The sequence below is a fragment of the Cervus elaphus genome, chromosome 19 (genome assembly GCF_910594005.1).
Source record: "Cervus elaphus chromosome 19, mCerEla1.1, whole genome shotgun sequence".
Taxonomy (NCBI): domain Eukaryota; kingdom Metazoa; phylum Chordata; class Mammalia; order Artiodactyla; family Cervidae; genus Cervus; species Cervus elaphus.
Window position 1 is genome coordinate 84,838,825 of NC_057833.1, and position 16,271 is coordinate 84,855,095.

A 16,271-nucleotide genomic window follows, 5' to 3' on the forward strand; every position below is an offset into this window, starting at 1 on the left:
CTTCAGGCACTCTGTCTATCAGATCTAATCCCCTGAATTTATTTGTCCCTTCCACTGTATAATCTTAAGGGATTTGATTTAGGTCATACCTGAATGGCCTAGTGGTTTTCCCTACTTTCTTCAATTTAAGTCTGAATTTGGCAATAAGGAGTTCATGATTTGAACCACAGTCAGCTCCTGATCTTCTTTTTGCTGACTGTATAGAGCTTCTCCAGCTTTCGCTGCAAAGAATATAATCAATCTGATTTGGGTATTGACCATTTGGTGATGTCCACATGTAGATTCAGCTCTTGTCTTGTTGCAAGAGGGTGGTTGCTATGACCAGTGCATTCTCTTGGCAAAACTCGTTAGTCTTTGCCCTGCTTCATTTTGTACTCCAAGGCCAAACTTGCCTGTTACTCCAGGTATCTCTTGACTTTCTACTTTTGCATTCAGTCTGCTATGATGAAAAGGACACCTTTTGGGGGTGTTAGTTCTAGAAGACCTTGTAGGACTTCATAGAACCATTCAACCTCAGCTTCTTCAGCATTACTGGTTGGGCTATAGACTTGGGTTACTGTGATACTGAATGGTTTGCCATGGAAACCAACAAAGATCATTCTGTTGTTTTTGAGATTGCACCTAAGTACTGCATTTCAGACTCCTCTGTTGACTATATGATGGCTACTCCATTTCTTCTAAGGGATTCTTGCCCACAGTAGTAGATATAATGGTTATCTGAATTAAATTTGCCCATTCTGGTCCATTTTAAGTTCCCTGATTCCTAAAATGTCAGTGTTCACTCTTTCCATCTCCTGTTTGATCACTTCCAATTTACCTTGATTCACGAACCTAACATTCCAAGTGTCTGTGCAACACTGTTCTTTATAGCATCATACTTTACTTTCATTACCAGTCGGTCCACAACTGGGTTTTTTCTGCTTTGGCTCTGTCTCTTCATTCTTTCTGGAGTATTGCTCTACTCTTCTCCAGTAGCATATTAGGCACCTACTGACCTGGGGAGTTCATCTTCCAGTGTCCTATCTTTTTGCCTTTTCATACTGTTCATGGGGTTCTCGAGGCAAGAATACTGAAGTGGTTTATCATTCAGTTCTCTAGTGGACCACATTTTGCCACAACTCTCCACCATGACCCATCCAACTTGGGTGGCCCTACAGGGCATGGCTCATAGTTTCACTGAGTTAGACAAGGCACATTCTTCAATTAACAACCCATCCCATGCCCCCAACTTACAAAGAAAAGTCAACACCTGCTATCACCTTATCTATGTCTCACCTTTAGAGTCAAGATAGAGTAGCTTGGAGTCACTATTCTTGTTATCATTCCCATAAATTTCACTTATATATAAACTCATTGGAGTTCCTGACCAAACTCACCAGTAAAATTAATGTTGCTAAACGGACATTTTTTGCAACTCTCCCAGCAAGCCACATTATCCCTATGTGTTTCAGATATCTCTTCCCTCCCTATATTCCTTACCCGTCAAGTGTTACCTTAGGTCTCTGCTAAGCATTTTCTCAATCTTTATATGCTTTCTTGAGTGGTTTAGTTCTTTCTCATACCAGTCTGTTTTGGTTATCAATTTACTGTTCTCCAAATGTACTCTATTTTGCCCCATTTTGTGATGCTGGAACTGGATTCAGTAAACATTTCTCTTGTCATCTGCTGCAATGGTAACTAAAATGCCCTGGAGGAACACTACAAAGCACGGCATAGTGAGGCTTCTCTTCCTGCTCACAGGACACACTCCCGTCATTCTCTATTCTTGTATTCTTCAAAGTACTCTCTCACTCCTCTTGATATTATAGTTAATAGCCTGACCTCTATTTGTGTGTGTGGATTAATACATAATAAATTTACTGCTTATTTTTAAATAAAGTATTTTTAGAACAGTGTTAGCTATACAAAAATAAAGTCGTGAAGATAGTACAAGGAACCCCCACATGTATCATATATAATTAGATCAATTATTAACACCTTATTTGTATGATACATGTTACAGTTAATGAACCACTATAGACACATTAACAAAAGTCCATATTTAATTCAGATGTTCCTAGTTTTTGTTTAATGATCTGCTCTAGAAGCCCACCCAAGGGGTCTTAGACATATTCACATCATGTCTCCCTAAGCTCCTCTGGGCTGCAACAGTTTTTATTCTTTCCTGGTTTATGGTGACCTTGAAATTTTTAAGGAATTTTGGACAAGTATCTTATATTGTACAGGTATTTCATACAACGTTCCTCAACTGGGGTTTGTCTGATGTGTTTCTCATGACCAAACTGGAATTATGGGTTTGGAGAGGAAGATATGAGAGATAAAGTGTTATTTTTGTCACTTCACATCAAGTGTATAGTCTAACACATGACTTATCACTCTTAATGCTGACCTGTTAATCAATTGGCAGAGGTGATATCTGTCAGGTTTTCCACTGTAAAGTTACTTTTACTCTCCTCTCCATATTTCACCATTTAGAAGAAAGTCACTATGTGCATTCCACATTGAAGGGGTGAAAAGCTATGCTCCACCTCCTTGGAGGTTGAGCATTTATACATACTATTTGATATTCTTTCAGCATGGGAGATTTCTCTATTCTCTCTCATTCATTCAATCATTTATACTAACGTAGACCTGTCAACATTTATTTTGGATTACAATTCAAAATTATTTTATTTTGTTCTTCAACTTGTTTCAGCTTTGGCCATTGAGAGATCTTTCAGTTTTGTCTCCTGTGTCCTTTTGACAGATTATTGTGTGATAAATACAGACATACTCCATTGTGTGTATTTTTTATTTAGTACTTGGTTACTTTCTGACAACACAACATTCTCCATGCTCATATTGTATATTCTGTTCTCCAGTTTTAGAATCAGGTAATAGTCCTGGTTCCTTTTATTAGAGAATTTTGTTAGGAATGAAGATCTGGGCACTAGGTTTTGCTCCTTAATACTGAGTGCCCTTGCTTCTAGGCCCTTAAGTGGGCAAAACAATGAAATGTATGTTCCATATATACACACATAACTACAAATATTTCTGTATGCAATCATCTGTTATCTATATTAAGTTAAGCAAATTTTTTTTGTAACTGGTATCTCCAACTCTAATCCATTAGCATATGGATGCTTCTTCCCCTTACTCACCTACAGACTCCCACTCCAACAGTGAGAAATCTGGCTCTCATCAGTGTACCTATATAGCAGTATTTTAAGCCCTACCCCATGGGAAACAATTTTATGAACTAGATTGCAGTTCTTTTATACACTTTGTACAGCAGTTTTCTTTGACTTCAGTCTTACAGACTCATTTCCAAAGTTACTAAAGTCAGCAACAGAGTTAGATGATATTGATACACTCTACATTTCATCTTGGTATTCCCCCAACCTTATAAATGATTTTTTAAACATGTGAATTAATAAAATTCACTTTTTATGAAAAGTTCAATGATTTTTAATAAACACATACTGTCACGTATGCACAATTATGATATAACAGAAAAAAGTTTCACTACCTTAAAAAATGCCTGTGCTTCACATTTCACCCTCCCACTTTCCCTGGGCAAACTCCAAAAACAATTTTTTAATCACCACTACTGTTTTGTCTTTTACCAGTCATATAATTGTAGTCACACAGCATACATTTTCATATTGGTATTTTTCATTTTAACAAAACGAATTAAAATTGATCCATGTCTTTTAGTGGCTGAATAGCTCATTTCTGTTTATCTGTAAACAATATTCCACTGTATGCATGTACCATGTTTTGTCATCTGTTTACCTAACAGTGGACATACTGCCCACCATTTTTGGCAGTTAGGAATAAAACTCCTTTAAGAATTTACATGCAAAGTTTTGTATAAACAAAACTTCCAAATCCACTGTGCAAACATCTAGGATTACCAGATCATACAGTAAAACTATGTTTAGCATAGTACAAAACTTCCACAGTTTTCCAAAGTGGCAACACCATTTCACATTCTAACCAGCAATGAGCTCCAGCTTCTGTTGCTTCGCATTCATGCCAGGAAATTGGTATTGCCAGGTTCTTAGATTTCAGCCACTCTAACAGGGAGATAGTTGTCTTAATTCACAATCCTCGAATGATAAATGATTAAAGAATTTTCAACAAATGATAATTCCTCACATTACATTTTTCTGTTTGAATTACTGGTGAAGATTTGTCTCCTGATTAGACTCTCCAACCTTGTACAATCCAACATCATAACCTCTATCCTCACATAGCTATTAGGCTGGTGCAAAAGTAAATGTGGTTTTGCATTGTTGAACTTTGCTGTTGATTTTGGAATACACTGTTAAATACATGTGATTCTCATACACATCACTTGAATGTACATTTCTCACTTTTTTCCTAACGACTTAACACTTGCTCTTTGTTTTATATTTCTTTTAGACAGAAAGCAAATTCAAGCGATTTTTTTTTTTTTTTAATTTGAGTTCAAAATGGGTCATAAAGCAGCAGAGACAATTCACAACATCAACAATGCATTTGGCCCAGGAACTGCTAACGAACACACAGTGCAGTGGTGGTTCAAGAAGTTTTGCAAACTACACGAGAGACTTGAAGATGAGGAGCATAGTGGCCAACCGTCAGAAACAGACAACTAACTGAGAGGAATCATTGAAGCCGATCCTCTTACAACTACTCATGAAGTTGTCAAGGAACTGAATAGCAACCATTCTACAGTCAGTAGGCATTTGAAGCAAATTGGAAAGGTGGAAAGGCTTCGTAAGTGCCTCAAAAGCTGGCCGCGGATCATAAAAAATCGTCGTTTTGAAGTGTCGTCTTTTATTCTACACAACCACCACAAACCATTTCTCGATTGAATTGTGATGTGCGTGAAAAAGTAAATGGTATGGAATAACAGGTAACAACCAGTTCAGTGGCTGGACCAAGAAGAAGCTCCGAAACACTTTCCAAAGCTAAACCTGCACCCAAAAAGGTAACAATCACTGTTCGGTCATCTGCTGCCAGTCTGATCCACCACAGCTTTCTGAATCTTGGCAAAACCATCATATCTGAGAATTATGCTCAGCAAACCGTTGAGATGCACTGAAAAGTGCAATGCCTGCAGTCAGCATTAGTAAACAGAATGAGCCAATTCTTCTCCACAAAGATGCCCAAATGCACGTAACACAACTAAAGCTTCAAAAGTTGAATGAACTGGGTGACAAAAGTTCTGTTTTATCCACCATATTCATCTGACCTCTTGCCAACCAGTTACCACTTCTTCAAACATCTTCACAACTTTTTGCAGGGAAAATGCTTCCACGACCAGCAAGACACAGAAACTGTTTTCCAAGAATTCACTGAATCCCAAAGCACTGACTTTTATGCTACAGGAATAAACAAACTTATTTCTCATTGGCAAAAATGTGCTAATTGCAATGGTTCCTATTTTGATTAAGAAAGATGTATTTGAGCCTAGCTATAATGATTTAAAATTCATGATCTGACATCATAATTACTTTTGTACAGCTTAATATTTTAAAAAGTAATAATATATATATTACCCTTTTAGTTTCTTGTGACTTTTCAGACTCCCTTGGCTACATATTTTTGATACAAAGGTTAGGACACCTGTAAACGTAGTCTCATTCCTGGACAAGAAATGGAAAGAAATGGGTGATGTTCTGTATCAAATTTGCTTGACTGGTCCAGTTTCCAGTGGTGCCACCTTAAGAACCGAGTCATACTGACCAGTGTGAAATAATATCTCATCTGTGGCTTTGATTTGCATTTCTCTAACAATTAGCGATGAACATCTTTTCATGTGCCTATTGACCATCTGTCTGTCTTCTTTGGAAAAAGTATTCTGGTCTTCTGCACCCCCCCCCCCGCCTTTTTTTGACTGAGCTGTTTGTTTTCATAATATTGAGTTGTATGAGTTGTTTGTATATTCTGGTTATTAACCCCTTGTCGGCCATATCATTTAAAAATATTTTCTCCCATTCCCAGGTTGTCTTTTCTTTTGTTGATCGTTTCCTTTGTGCAAAAGCTGTACAAAAGCTTTTAAGTTTAATGAAGCCCTACTTCTTTGTCTTTTATTTCTTTTACATTGGGAAACTACTTGAAGAAAGTATTGCTACAATTTGTGTCAGAGAATGTCTAGCCTATTTTCTCTTCAAGGAGATAATATAGTGCCATGTCTTTAGGTCATTAAAGCATTTTTTAGTTTATTCATGTACATAGTACATGGGAATGTTCTAATTTCATTACTTTACATACAGCTGTCCAGCTTTCCCAACACAACTTATTGAAGAAGGTGTTCCTTTTCTTTTTCCCATTGTATATTCCTGCCTCCTTTGTCATAGATTACTTGACCGTGAACACATGGGTTTATTTCTGGGCTCTCTATTCTGTTCCATTGATCTATATGCCTGTTTTTCATGCCAATATCACACTGTTTTGGTTACTATACCTTTGTAGTATAGTCTGAAGACTGGAAGGGTTACCCCTCCAGCTTTGTTCTGTTCCCTCAGTATTGCTTTGACAATTCTGGGTTCCATATAAATTTCAGGGCTATTTGGTCTAGTTCTGTGAAAATAGTATGGGCATTTTCATATAGATTGCATTAAATCTGTGGACTCCTTTGGGTACTATGGACATTTTAACTATTAATTCTTCCAATTTAGGAACATGGGATATCTTTCAATTTCTTTAAATCATTTTCACTTTCCTTTATCAATGTATTATCATTTTCAGCATACGGGCCTTTCAACTTGGTTAAGTTTATTCTTAGGTAATTTTTGACACAACTTTAAATGGGATTTTTCTTTAGCTTTCTCTTTCTGATATTTCATTTTACTATAAAGAAATGCAACAGAACACCTCGCACTGGTCAGAATAGCTATTATCAACAAGCCAAGATATAAATGCTGACGAGGGTCTGGAGAAAAAGGAACCCTCCTACACTGTTGATGGGAATACAAACTGATACAGTTACATGGTACAGTATGGAGGTTCCTTAAAAACAAACAAACAAAAAAAACTAAAAATGAAGCTACCATATGATCCAGCAATTCCACTCTTGGGTATAAATCAGGAGAAAAATGAAAACTCCAATTCAAAAAGATACATCCATCCCAATGTTCACAGCAGCACTAAATACAAAAGTCAAGACATGGAACAACCCAAGTGTCCCTCAACAGTCAACTAGCTTAAGAAGATGTGGCACATATATATAATGTAGTATTACTCAGGCACAACAAAAAATATTACCATTTGCAGCAACACAGATGTACCTAGAGAATATTATATTTAATAAAGACAGAGAAAAACAAATATGATATCACTCATATGTGGAATCTAAAAAAAAAAAAACCAAATGTATCTATATACAAAACAGAAACATACTCACAGACATAGAAAACAGACATGGTTACTAAAGGGGAAAGGATAATCAGAACTATGGAATTAATAGATACAAACAACTAAAACAGATAAGCAACAAGAATTTACTGTAAGCAAAGAAATATATTCAATCTTATAATAACCTATAATGGAAAATAATCTGAAGTATATAATCTGAATCACTTTGTTGCATACCTGAAACTAACAATATTACAGATCAACTATGCTTCAATTTAAATAAGTTAATAGAAAAAAAAAAAAAAAACTGAGTCTTTGCCTTAATTGAGAGGTTACTAATGCCTTAGAAACCTAGCCAGTAACCCAGTTCCCTGGAGCTAGAGTCCTATCCATTATCGCTTTGTCTCAGGGACTGAAATCCTATCCTTGAATCCCAGGCTATTGGATGGGGCCCTCATAACAGGCTGCCAGGCAATACAGGTGCTAGCTCTAGCCCAGATGTAGCTCATGATTCTAGAGATGCAGTTTCCCTGGTAGAAGATGGTCAGGTTACTCCATTTATCCCAGCTATTACCTGCCTAGTAAATCTTTCTTCCACTAATGGAAAGTGGACCTCCTTCCAAATATGTGCCTCAACCGAGCATGCATGGCTAGCTTCTAATGTCTTATCTCACAGAGGCTCATTTATTCTACCTCTAAGAATTTATGCTTAATAGCCCAAGTGACAGGAAGTGGTAATATTATCAAATATGCCTAACGTGAATTTAATCATGAGCAAAGAGACATGCTCAAATTGATTCAATCTACAGAATATAAGATATTAAGACAATTTCTTTCACTCATTCAACACAACTTTTCTTTCTATATTCATTGTCCAGTTACTATGTGCCAAAAATATTAAATAGTTGATCCTTCTATACAGCAGCACACATACCTTTCAAAAAACTCACAGTGTTTAAAATGTATTTTTCAATATCCTAATACAATTCTGTCATTTGGTGGTGGAGGAGGGACACTGAAGCTTCAAATCCCATAAACCATAGTTCAAGTGAGATATCTATGGTACACAGGGTTCAGGTATTCACTGCTATAGGTAATTCAAGGGACACTGTGGGGAAAAAAGACATGAATGAATATCTGTGGGGGAGTGGGGGACAACTTCCTAAAACAAACCCTGACTCAACGTATAAAGTAATGAATTTTCTGGAAAACAGACTCAGGAATTCAAAAAGCTATATACATCCTTCACTTTGTGAAAATGATGCAATTTAATGTCAGAGTGTACTCTTGCCTGGAGAATCCCATGGATGGAGGAGCCTGGTAGGCTGTAGTCCATGGGGTCGCTAAGAGTCAGACACAACTGAGTGACTTCATTTTCACTTTTCACTTTCATGCATTGGAGAAGGAAATGACAACCCACTCCAGTGTTCTTGCCTGGAGAATCCCAGGGACAGGGGAGCCTAGTGGGCTGCCGTCTATGAGGTCACACAGAGTCAGACACGACTGAAGCAACTTAACAGCAGCAGCAGACCAACCTTTAGAACAAATGCTTTACTACAACTCTATATTACTTAATTTAAATGTGTATCCACACTTCTGGTAAACTATTTTAAGTTGGCATAGTTGGACAAGAAGATTATTCAAAACTACTCTATCCCAAAAGTTCTCTACAGGATAAATTGCAGTCTATATGTACAATAACTTTTCTACAAACTTTAAGAAACAGAGAGATAAACTGACTTTTTTCATTCTTTGTACCTAACCTAAACTTATTCATGAGGTATGAATATAAAGTAATCTCCATCCTTTCACAAATAATGAATATCAACATATGTGGGGTAGCTTAATGTAAAATCTTCAGAAACTAACAACTGAAACAGAAACACAAATAACTACCGTAAACTACAGTATATTAAAAAAAAAGGACTTTTCATGGAAACTTGCTTTAAGATAAGTACTGGAAGGGTTCTATGAAAGGAAAAATAACTTTCACTGACTGATAAAAGAAGTCACACAAGAGATAAGCATAAAATTGAGACTTGGTCAATTAAATAAGATTAATAAAATTAGTTAATTAGCATGAACAGAATTTAGGAAACAAAGATTTCAAAAAGAAAATAAACACCATGAGCTAAGGTATATAAGTGAAAAACCACAAGCCATATACAGAAGGACAAAAGAGATGTATTTGACTAAATAAAAGGTTATGAGTTTACAAACACAATAAAATAAGTTAGAAGAACATGACCCCCAATAAAAAGGTGCTTCTTAATATTCAAACAAGTTTAAAAGAAGAAAAGGGTCAACTTGGCAGTAATTAAAAAAATACGATGGAAAAGGGAAAAGTTTAAAAACAAGAAGGTAACAGTACAAAGTCCTATAAAGTGAAGCCTGAAGAAAGGAACATTGGAAATGTAACAAAAGGGACAGATGTATAAGACATTATGAAACAAAAATTCATGAGACTTGGAATCTCATTACATATAGGATGGAGGGGGAGGGATTTGGGATGAGGAAATTAAATGGTGACTGCTATTTTAATTCTAGATTCCTGGAAAAATTATGGTATCTTTTAGCATAATTAAGGAAGCCAGAACTAAATGTTAGTATATAGAAGAAATGTTCAATGAAAACATTTTCAAAATAAAACAACAAAGCTGATTTGACAAAGAGGAGATAGATACAAATCCAACTGATAATTACATTTCCAAAACTGATCATAAAAGTATGTAGGCTTAAGCTACAAAAACTATTTTTAAAAGATATTTCAATTGTTTAGAAAATTAAAAATAGAAAAAGTGGTATGGAAAAGGACCAATAGGCAATTCAGAAAAGAAACACAAAAGACCACTATTGCAGAACATATTGATGAAACATTACAGTACTTAAAAATCAGAAAAGATTTAACAAACAGTATACTCAAAAGTAAGACAGGGAATGCCATATATTTTGTTGTGTGAAAAGTAACCCAGTAACATATATCAAAAACTTTCAAAATATATAGCATATCTTTTGAGTAATAAATTCTACTTTTAAGAATCTAGACTAAAAAGTATCTATGGCTCTAGAACAAAATTTATTCTTGAGATATAAGTTTATGTCTGCATGGTTTAAATTAGTAAGCAAATTTTAACAGATATGTTCAAGAATAGGGAATCAAATTAGATAATTACATGCAGAATACTATGCAGTGATTTAAGTTTATAAAATATAGATCATAAAATTTGTAACATTATAAACAAAAGTACCAAGGAATTTAGAATATCTGATTTTCAAAAATATATTCACCTGTTAACCTCTACTTCTGACACTCATTGTTGCATATGCTATGCTAAATCTTCTATGTGTATAAACATATGGACAGAAAAGTAAAAATTGTATCTCTTTTTCTACTTTTCCTACTCAGCCTACGCAAATATGAAAGTTAAACAATGTTAAGAATATAAGTACTGGTTCTCACTTAAATAGAATGGAGAACAAAAATCATAATAAAACATTAAACCAGAGACTAAAGACAGGTGAGGTTACAGTTATGCTGATTTACATGACAACTAAAAGCAACATGAAATCCTGGATTGGATCGTGAACCAAGGGGAAAGAAACTATTTTTTTCTTTTATTTAGGGCATTACTTGAATATCAGGCAAAATCTGAATAAAATTTATGTACCTAAGGTCAGTATTATACAAATACTGCTTTCCTGATTTTTCAAACATGTACTGTGGTTGAGAAAAATATATCTGATTTTAAGAAAATGTATACTAAATAAAGTAGTAGGAGTAAAGTGGCATCATGTCAACAAATTACTCTCAAAGAGTTAAAAAATAATAATTGGTATATAGCAGATTTGTACATATAAATGTATACTTACATTTATGCATCTGTGTGTGTGTATATATATATATATATATATAGAGAGAGAGAGAGAGAGAGAGAGAATATGATAAAGCAAACATTGTAACATGTTAACATTTGGACAATATGCATGAAGAATCTGCACAGGAATTCTCTGTAGAATTCTTGGAATTCATCTGTGAGTGAAATTATCTCAAAATTAAAAAAATTTTACACACTAAGGAAAAAAAAAGAGTGATGATTTAACAAAATTAAACACCATTCATTAACTCAATAAACAGTCACTGAAGTCAAATACTAGTATACAGCAGTAAACAAACCAGATAAAAATCCCTCACTTCAAGCAGCTTGCCTTCTAACAGGGGGAGACAGACAATGAATAACTAACTAAAGGACATCCTATGTTAGACAGCAATAGGTACTACAGAGAAAGGGGAGAACACACACAAGATGAGGACAAAAATGGGAGAATATAAACACACACAAACAATGAGGAAAAAAAGTTCCTTGCAGTAGGAGGGAAGATATGCAATTCTAGATACCATCCATAAGGGAGACCCCACTGAAAAGATGACACAGGACTCTGAGGCAGGAGCACACATGATAGGTTTCAACAAAAGCACATGATGGCGGCTTAACTCAGCATCACAGTAAAAAAAAAATGACAGATGCAATTTGCAAATCAATTAGACAACTTATGTTGATGGTTTAGATATAGGCTGGGAAAGAAAGAGTCAATGATTGCATGGTTTACAGCTGAGCAACTAGAAGCACAAAGCTGCCATTATGGAAAAGGGCTGAGCAGGGGGCAGGAATTGTGAAAGTTTGGTTTTTTTAAATATCTTGGGACCATTAAATAGCTAAATGATGATTCTCAATGCATACTAGATATGGTCTGGAATTTAGAGTAAAGTCCAAGCTGGAGACATAAATCTGGGTGACATGAGCTTAGAGATGGTGTAGACAGAGAAAACGATGTCCATTAATTCCTAATACAATCACAGGGGTAGAATAAACCTGATATTATACAGTGTTAGTTTGGAGATCAATAATTATTAGAATTGTTGTTGTTCAGTTGCCCAGTCATGTCTGATACTTTGCAACCCCATGGAATGCAGCACACCAGGCCTCCCTGTCCCTCACCATCTCCCAAAGTTTACACAAGTTCATGTCCATTGCATCGGTGACGCCATCCAGCCATCTCTTCTTCTGATGACGACTTCTCCTCCTGCCCTCAATCTTTCCCAGCATCAAGGACTTTTCCAATGAGTCAGCTGTTCACATCAGATGACCAAACACTGAAGCTTCAGCTTCAGTCCTTTCAAGGAATATGCAGGCTTGATTTCCCTTAAGCTTGACTAGTTTAATCTCCTTGCAGTTCAAGAGACTCTTAAGAGTCTTCTCCAGAACCACAGATTGAAGGCATCAATTCTTTGGTGTTCTGCCTTCTTTATGTCCTGCTCTTACAACCATGTGTGACCAGTAGGAAGACCATAGCCTTGAATATACGGACCTTTGTCAGCAGAGTAATGTCTGCTTTTCAACACACTGTCTAGGTTTGTCATAACTTTCTTTCTTTCTTTCTTTCATCAGCAGAGTAATGTCTCTGCTTTTCAAAACACTGTCTAGGTTTGTCATAACTTTCCTGCCAAGAAGCAAACATCTTCTGATTTCATGGCTACAGTCACCATCTGCAGTGATTTTAGAATTCAAGAAGAGGAACTCTGTCACTACTTCCACCTTTCCCCTTGTATTTGCCATGAAGTAATGGGGCTGGATGCCATGGTCTTAGTTTTTTAATACTTAGTTCTAAGCCAGTTCTTTTACTCTCCTCCTTCACCCTCATCAAGAAGCTCTTTGATTCCTCTTAGTTTTCTACCATTAGAGTGGTATCATCTGCATATCTGAGTTTGTTGATGTTTCTACTGTCTATTTTGATTCCAGATTGTAAATGGTTCAGTCCCACATTTCTCATAATGTGCTCAGCATATAAACAAACACGGTGACAGCAGACAGCCCTGTCATATTCCTTTCTCAATCCTGAACCAATCAGTTGTTCCATACAGGGTGTGAACTGTTGCTTCTTGACTCACATACAGGTTTCTCAGGAGACAGGTAAGATGGTCTATTTCCACCTCTTTAAGAGCTTTCCACAGTTTGTTATGATCCACACAGTTAAAGGCTTTAGCACAGTCAATGAAACAGATGTTTTTTCTGGTATTCCCTAGCTTTCTCTACTATCCAACAGATGTTGGCAATTTGATCTCTGGTTCCTCTGCCTTTTCTAAACCCAGCGAGGACGTCTGGAAGTTCTTGGTTCACATAATGCTGAAGCCTAGCATGCAAGATTTTAAGCATGACCTACTAGCAAGGGAGATAACTAAAACTGTCCTATGATTTGAACATTCTTTAGCACTACCCCTTCTTGGGAACTGGGATGAGGATTGACCTTCTCTAGTCCTGTGGCCACTGCTGGGTCTTCCAGATCATCTGATATATTGAGTGAAACTCTTGGATAGCATCATCCTTTCACAGCCACAATAATAACAAGTACGAATTAGGACATCTGCAAAATAACAGTTCAGTAAGAAAAGTCTCTGAAGTAACATACTAAAAAGAAACACCAAAAATGGGATGTCTACTAAGAATTTAGAAATAAGGAAAATAATGCTTCCCAAGGCAGAGGTCCTTATACAACTTTTCTTCATTTCACTGAGTAAACTAGTAAAATCAGAGATCCATGAAGTCCTTTTAACAAGAATGAGCAGTAACAAAGAGTTTATCAACCAAAACTTAGAACTGTTCAAAATGGAGCCAGTTGATGGAAAGTGCCCAAGCCATCTTCAGAACAGGTACTGTGGCATAACTCAAATATGATCATTCTGACAATTATACCTCTCAATTTTAAGTAACATCTTGGTGTTTTGGCATTCTTGAGGGAAAGAATTCGGGAGGTAGGTTATGAATTTAAATTCTAGCTTTGTTCCTTATGCAACGTGATCTCAGCCACTTTCTTTTTTTGTTTTCTACTTTGTAAACTGCATACAAGACCTATTTAACAGTACTGGTGTGAAGATTAAATAACATAAAAACATCAGTGCAGTACAAACCCCAGAGTAGAAACTCAGGCAGCTCTTTTGTTTCCAAGGTTAAGAAATGGGTCTGAGTCAGGTAAAAATATAAAAAGCTATGTGACTAATGAGTGTGAATATAAGGACTAGAGTCTAACACATGTCTCTAGAATGCTACTATCCTATGATGGTTGACAGTTTTTCCATTCTAGAAACATGGGATGAACATGTACTATTTACATATTAGATTATGTAGTAGCAGTTTCACTAAAGTCAGTGCTAGTCTTTCACTCGTGTCAGACTCTCAGCGAACCAGGCTCCTCTGCCCATGGAACGCTCCAGAAAGAATACTGGAGGGGGTAGTCATTCCCTCATCCAGAGGATCTTCCCTACCCACAGACACAACTCTGGTCTTCTGCATTGCAGACAGATTCTTTACAGTCTGAGCCACCAGGAAAGCCAATTTCACTAAAAATAAAATCTTATTTCTAACCACAAAAGAGCTAAGCATTTGGATACACAGACTCCTTTTCATCAGGAAAGCAAAACATTACATGAATATAGCTGTAGACAAGTCAAAACTAAATAGGTTATAAAAAACAATACAACAGACTGCTGAAGGGGTGATAAATTCTGTTTAGGAAAATAAATAATAAAGGTGTTCTTGAAGAAGACAGCACTTAACCTGAATCATTAAGAATTTTAATTGGAGGGGAACAAATTCAAGAAAGCAATCATGTTTGCAGTTTACTCTACTATTTTCAAGAAACTTTATAGTCTTATTTCAAAATGTGTACTTATAAACAATGAATCATAGAGAAAGCAATGTGACTTGCCAATAGTCTTAGAAAAACCGTATGAGGCAGGATGGGGGGTCAGGAAGAGGAACACATGTAAATCCATAGCTGATTCATGTCAATGTATGGCAAAAATCAGTACAATATTGTAAAGTAATTAGCCTCCAACTAACAAAAATAAATGAGGAAAAAAAAAAAAGAAAGAAAAACCATATGGTAGTAAGACAAACTAAAAGAGTCTACTGCTTCTACGTACAAGACTCTCACTTTGCCCAAAATGTTTTTTAAAGGAATACCATAGCATCAAATACTTCTACAAAATTAAGGATTATAAAGAGTGTCTATAATATATGTCTTTTCCTCCACTATTTTTTTACTTTACATAAAGGCGAAAGATAAAATCAAGTGTAAAGAAAACTGTAGAAGTCACCCTTCTACCCCTTTCTTTGTTGTTGTTAGACTGTCTTGGAAAGTAAAAGCTATGGAGTTTCACTGAATCGAATAAGAAACTGTGGCAAACAGACAAATATTGATAGAACAAAATTAACATAAAAAACATTTTTAAGTCACTACAAAGGACATATATATATAATAACTGGTTAAATAACATAGCCACTGATTGTGATAGGTAGATCATGAGTCAAATCAACAAACTAATTTTTAAAAGATAATATTTATGAGATGATTATAAATTTTAAATGTATTTGGTGATTTTACTAAAATACTGTCATCTTGCATTATGAGAATGATACTGGTTGTTGTTCTTTAGTTGCTAAGTCATGGAGTGATATTTAAAAAAGAGAGAAGGGAAGCCCTTATCTTTTAGATACATTCTGAAATATTCAAAAATGGAATGCTATCCAGAATGACCTTCAAAAATAACACAGGAAAAAGAGACTGGCAATGACTTGATAACTGCTGTACCTTAGATTTATATGGAAGGTTTATTATACTATTATGACTTCCATAGGAGGTGGCTAAATTTTTCCATAATAAGAACTCTTATAAAATAAAATTTTAAAACTGCAATAACAAAGTCAACTCACCTTTATACTCATAAAGGTGAGTATAAAATAATACAAGCCTTAACCCACTGATACCATTGATACTACTGTCTGACAGTATTACTTTAAATTAAATGACTGTGTACTCACATGACATAAAGATACCATACAGTAAGAATACGTAGAGCTTTTCTAAACTTCTCAATCATGTGTAATGAG

The 16,271-nt window shown here is 35.7% G+C and overlaps 1 protein-coding gene across 1 annotated transcript in view; it reads right to left on the minus strand.

Annotated features, from left to right (window-relative positions):
- STAG1 (stromal antigen 1) overlaps window positions 1-16,271 on the minus strand; it is a 499,198-nt gene that overhangs the window by 335,620 nt on the left and 147,307 nt on the right. The window lies entirely within an intron of this gene.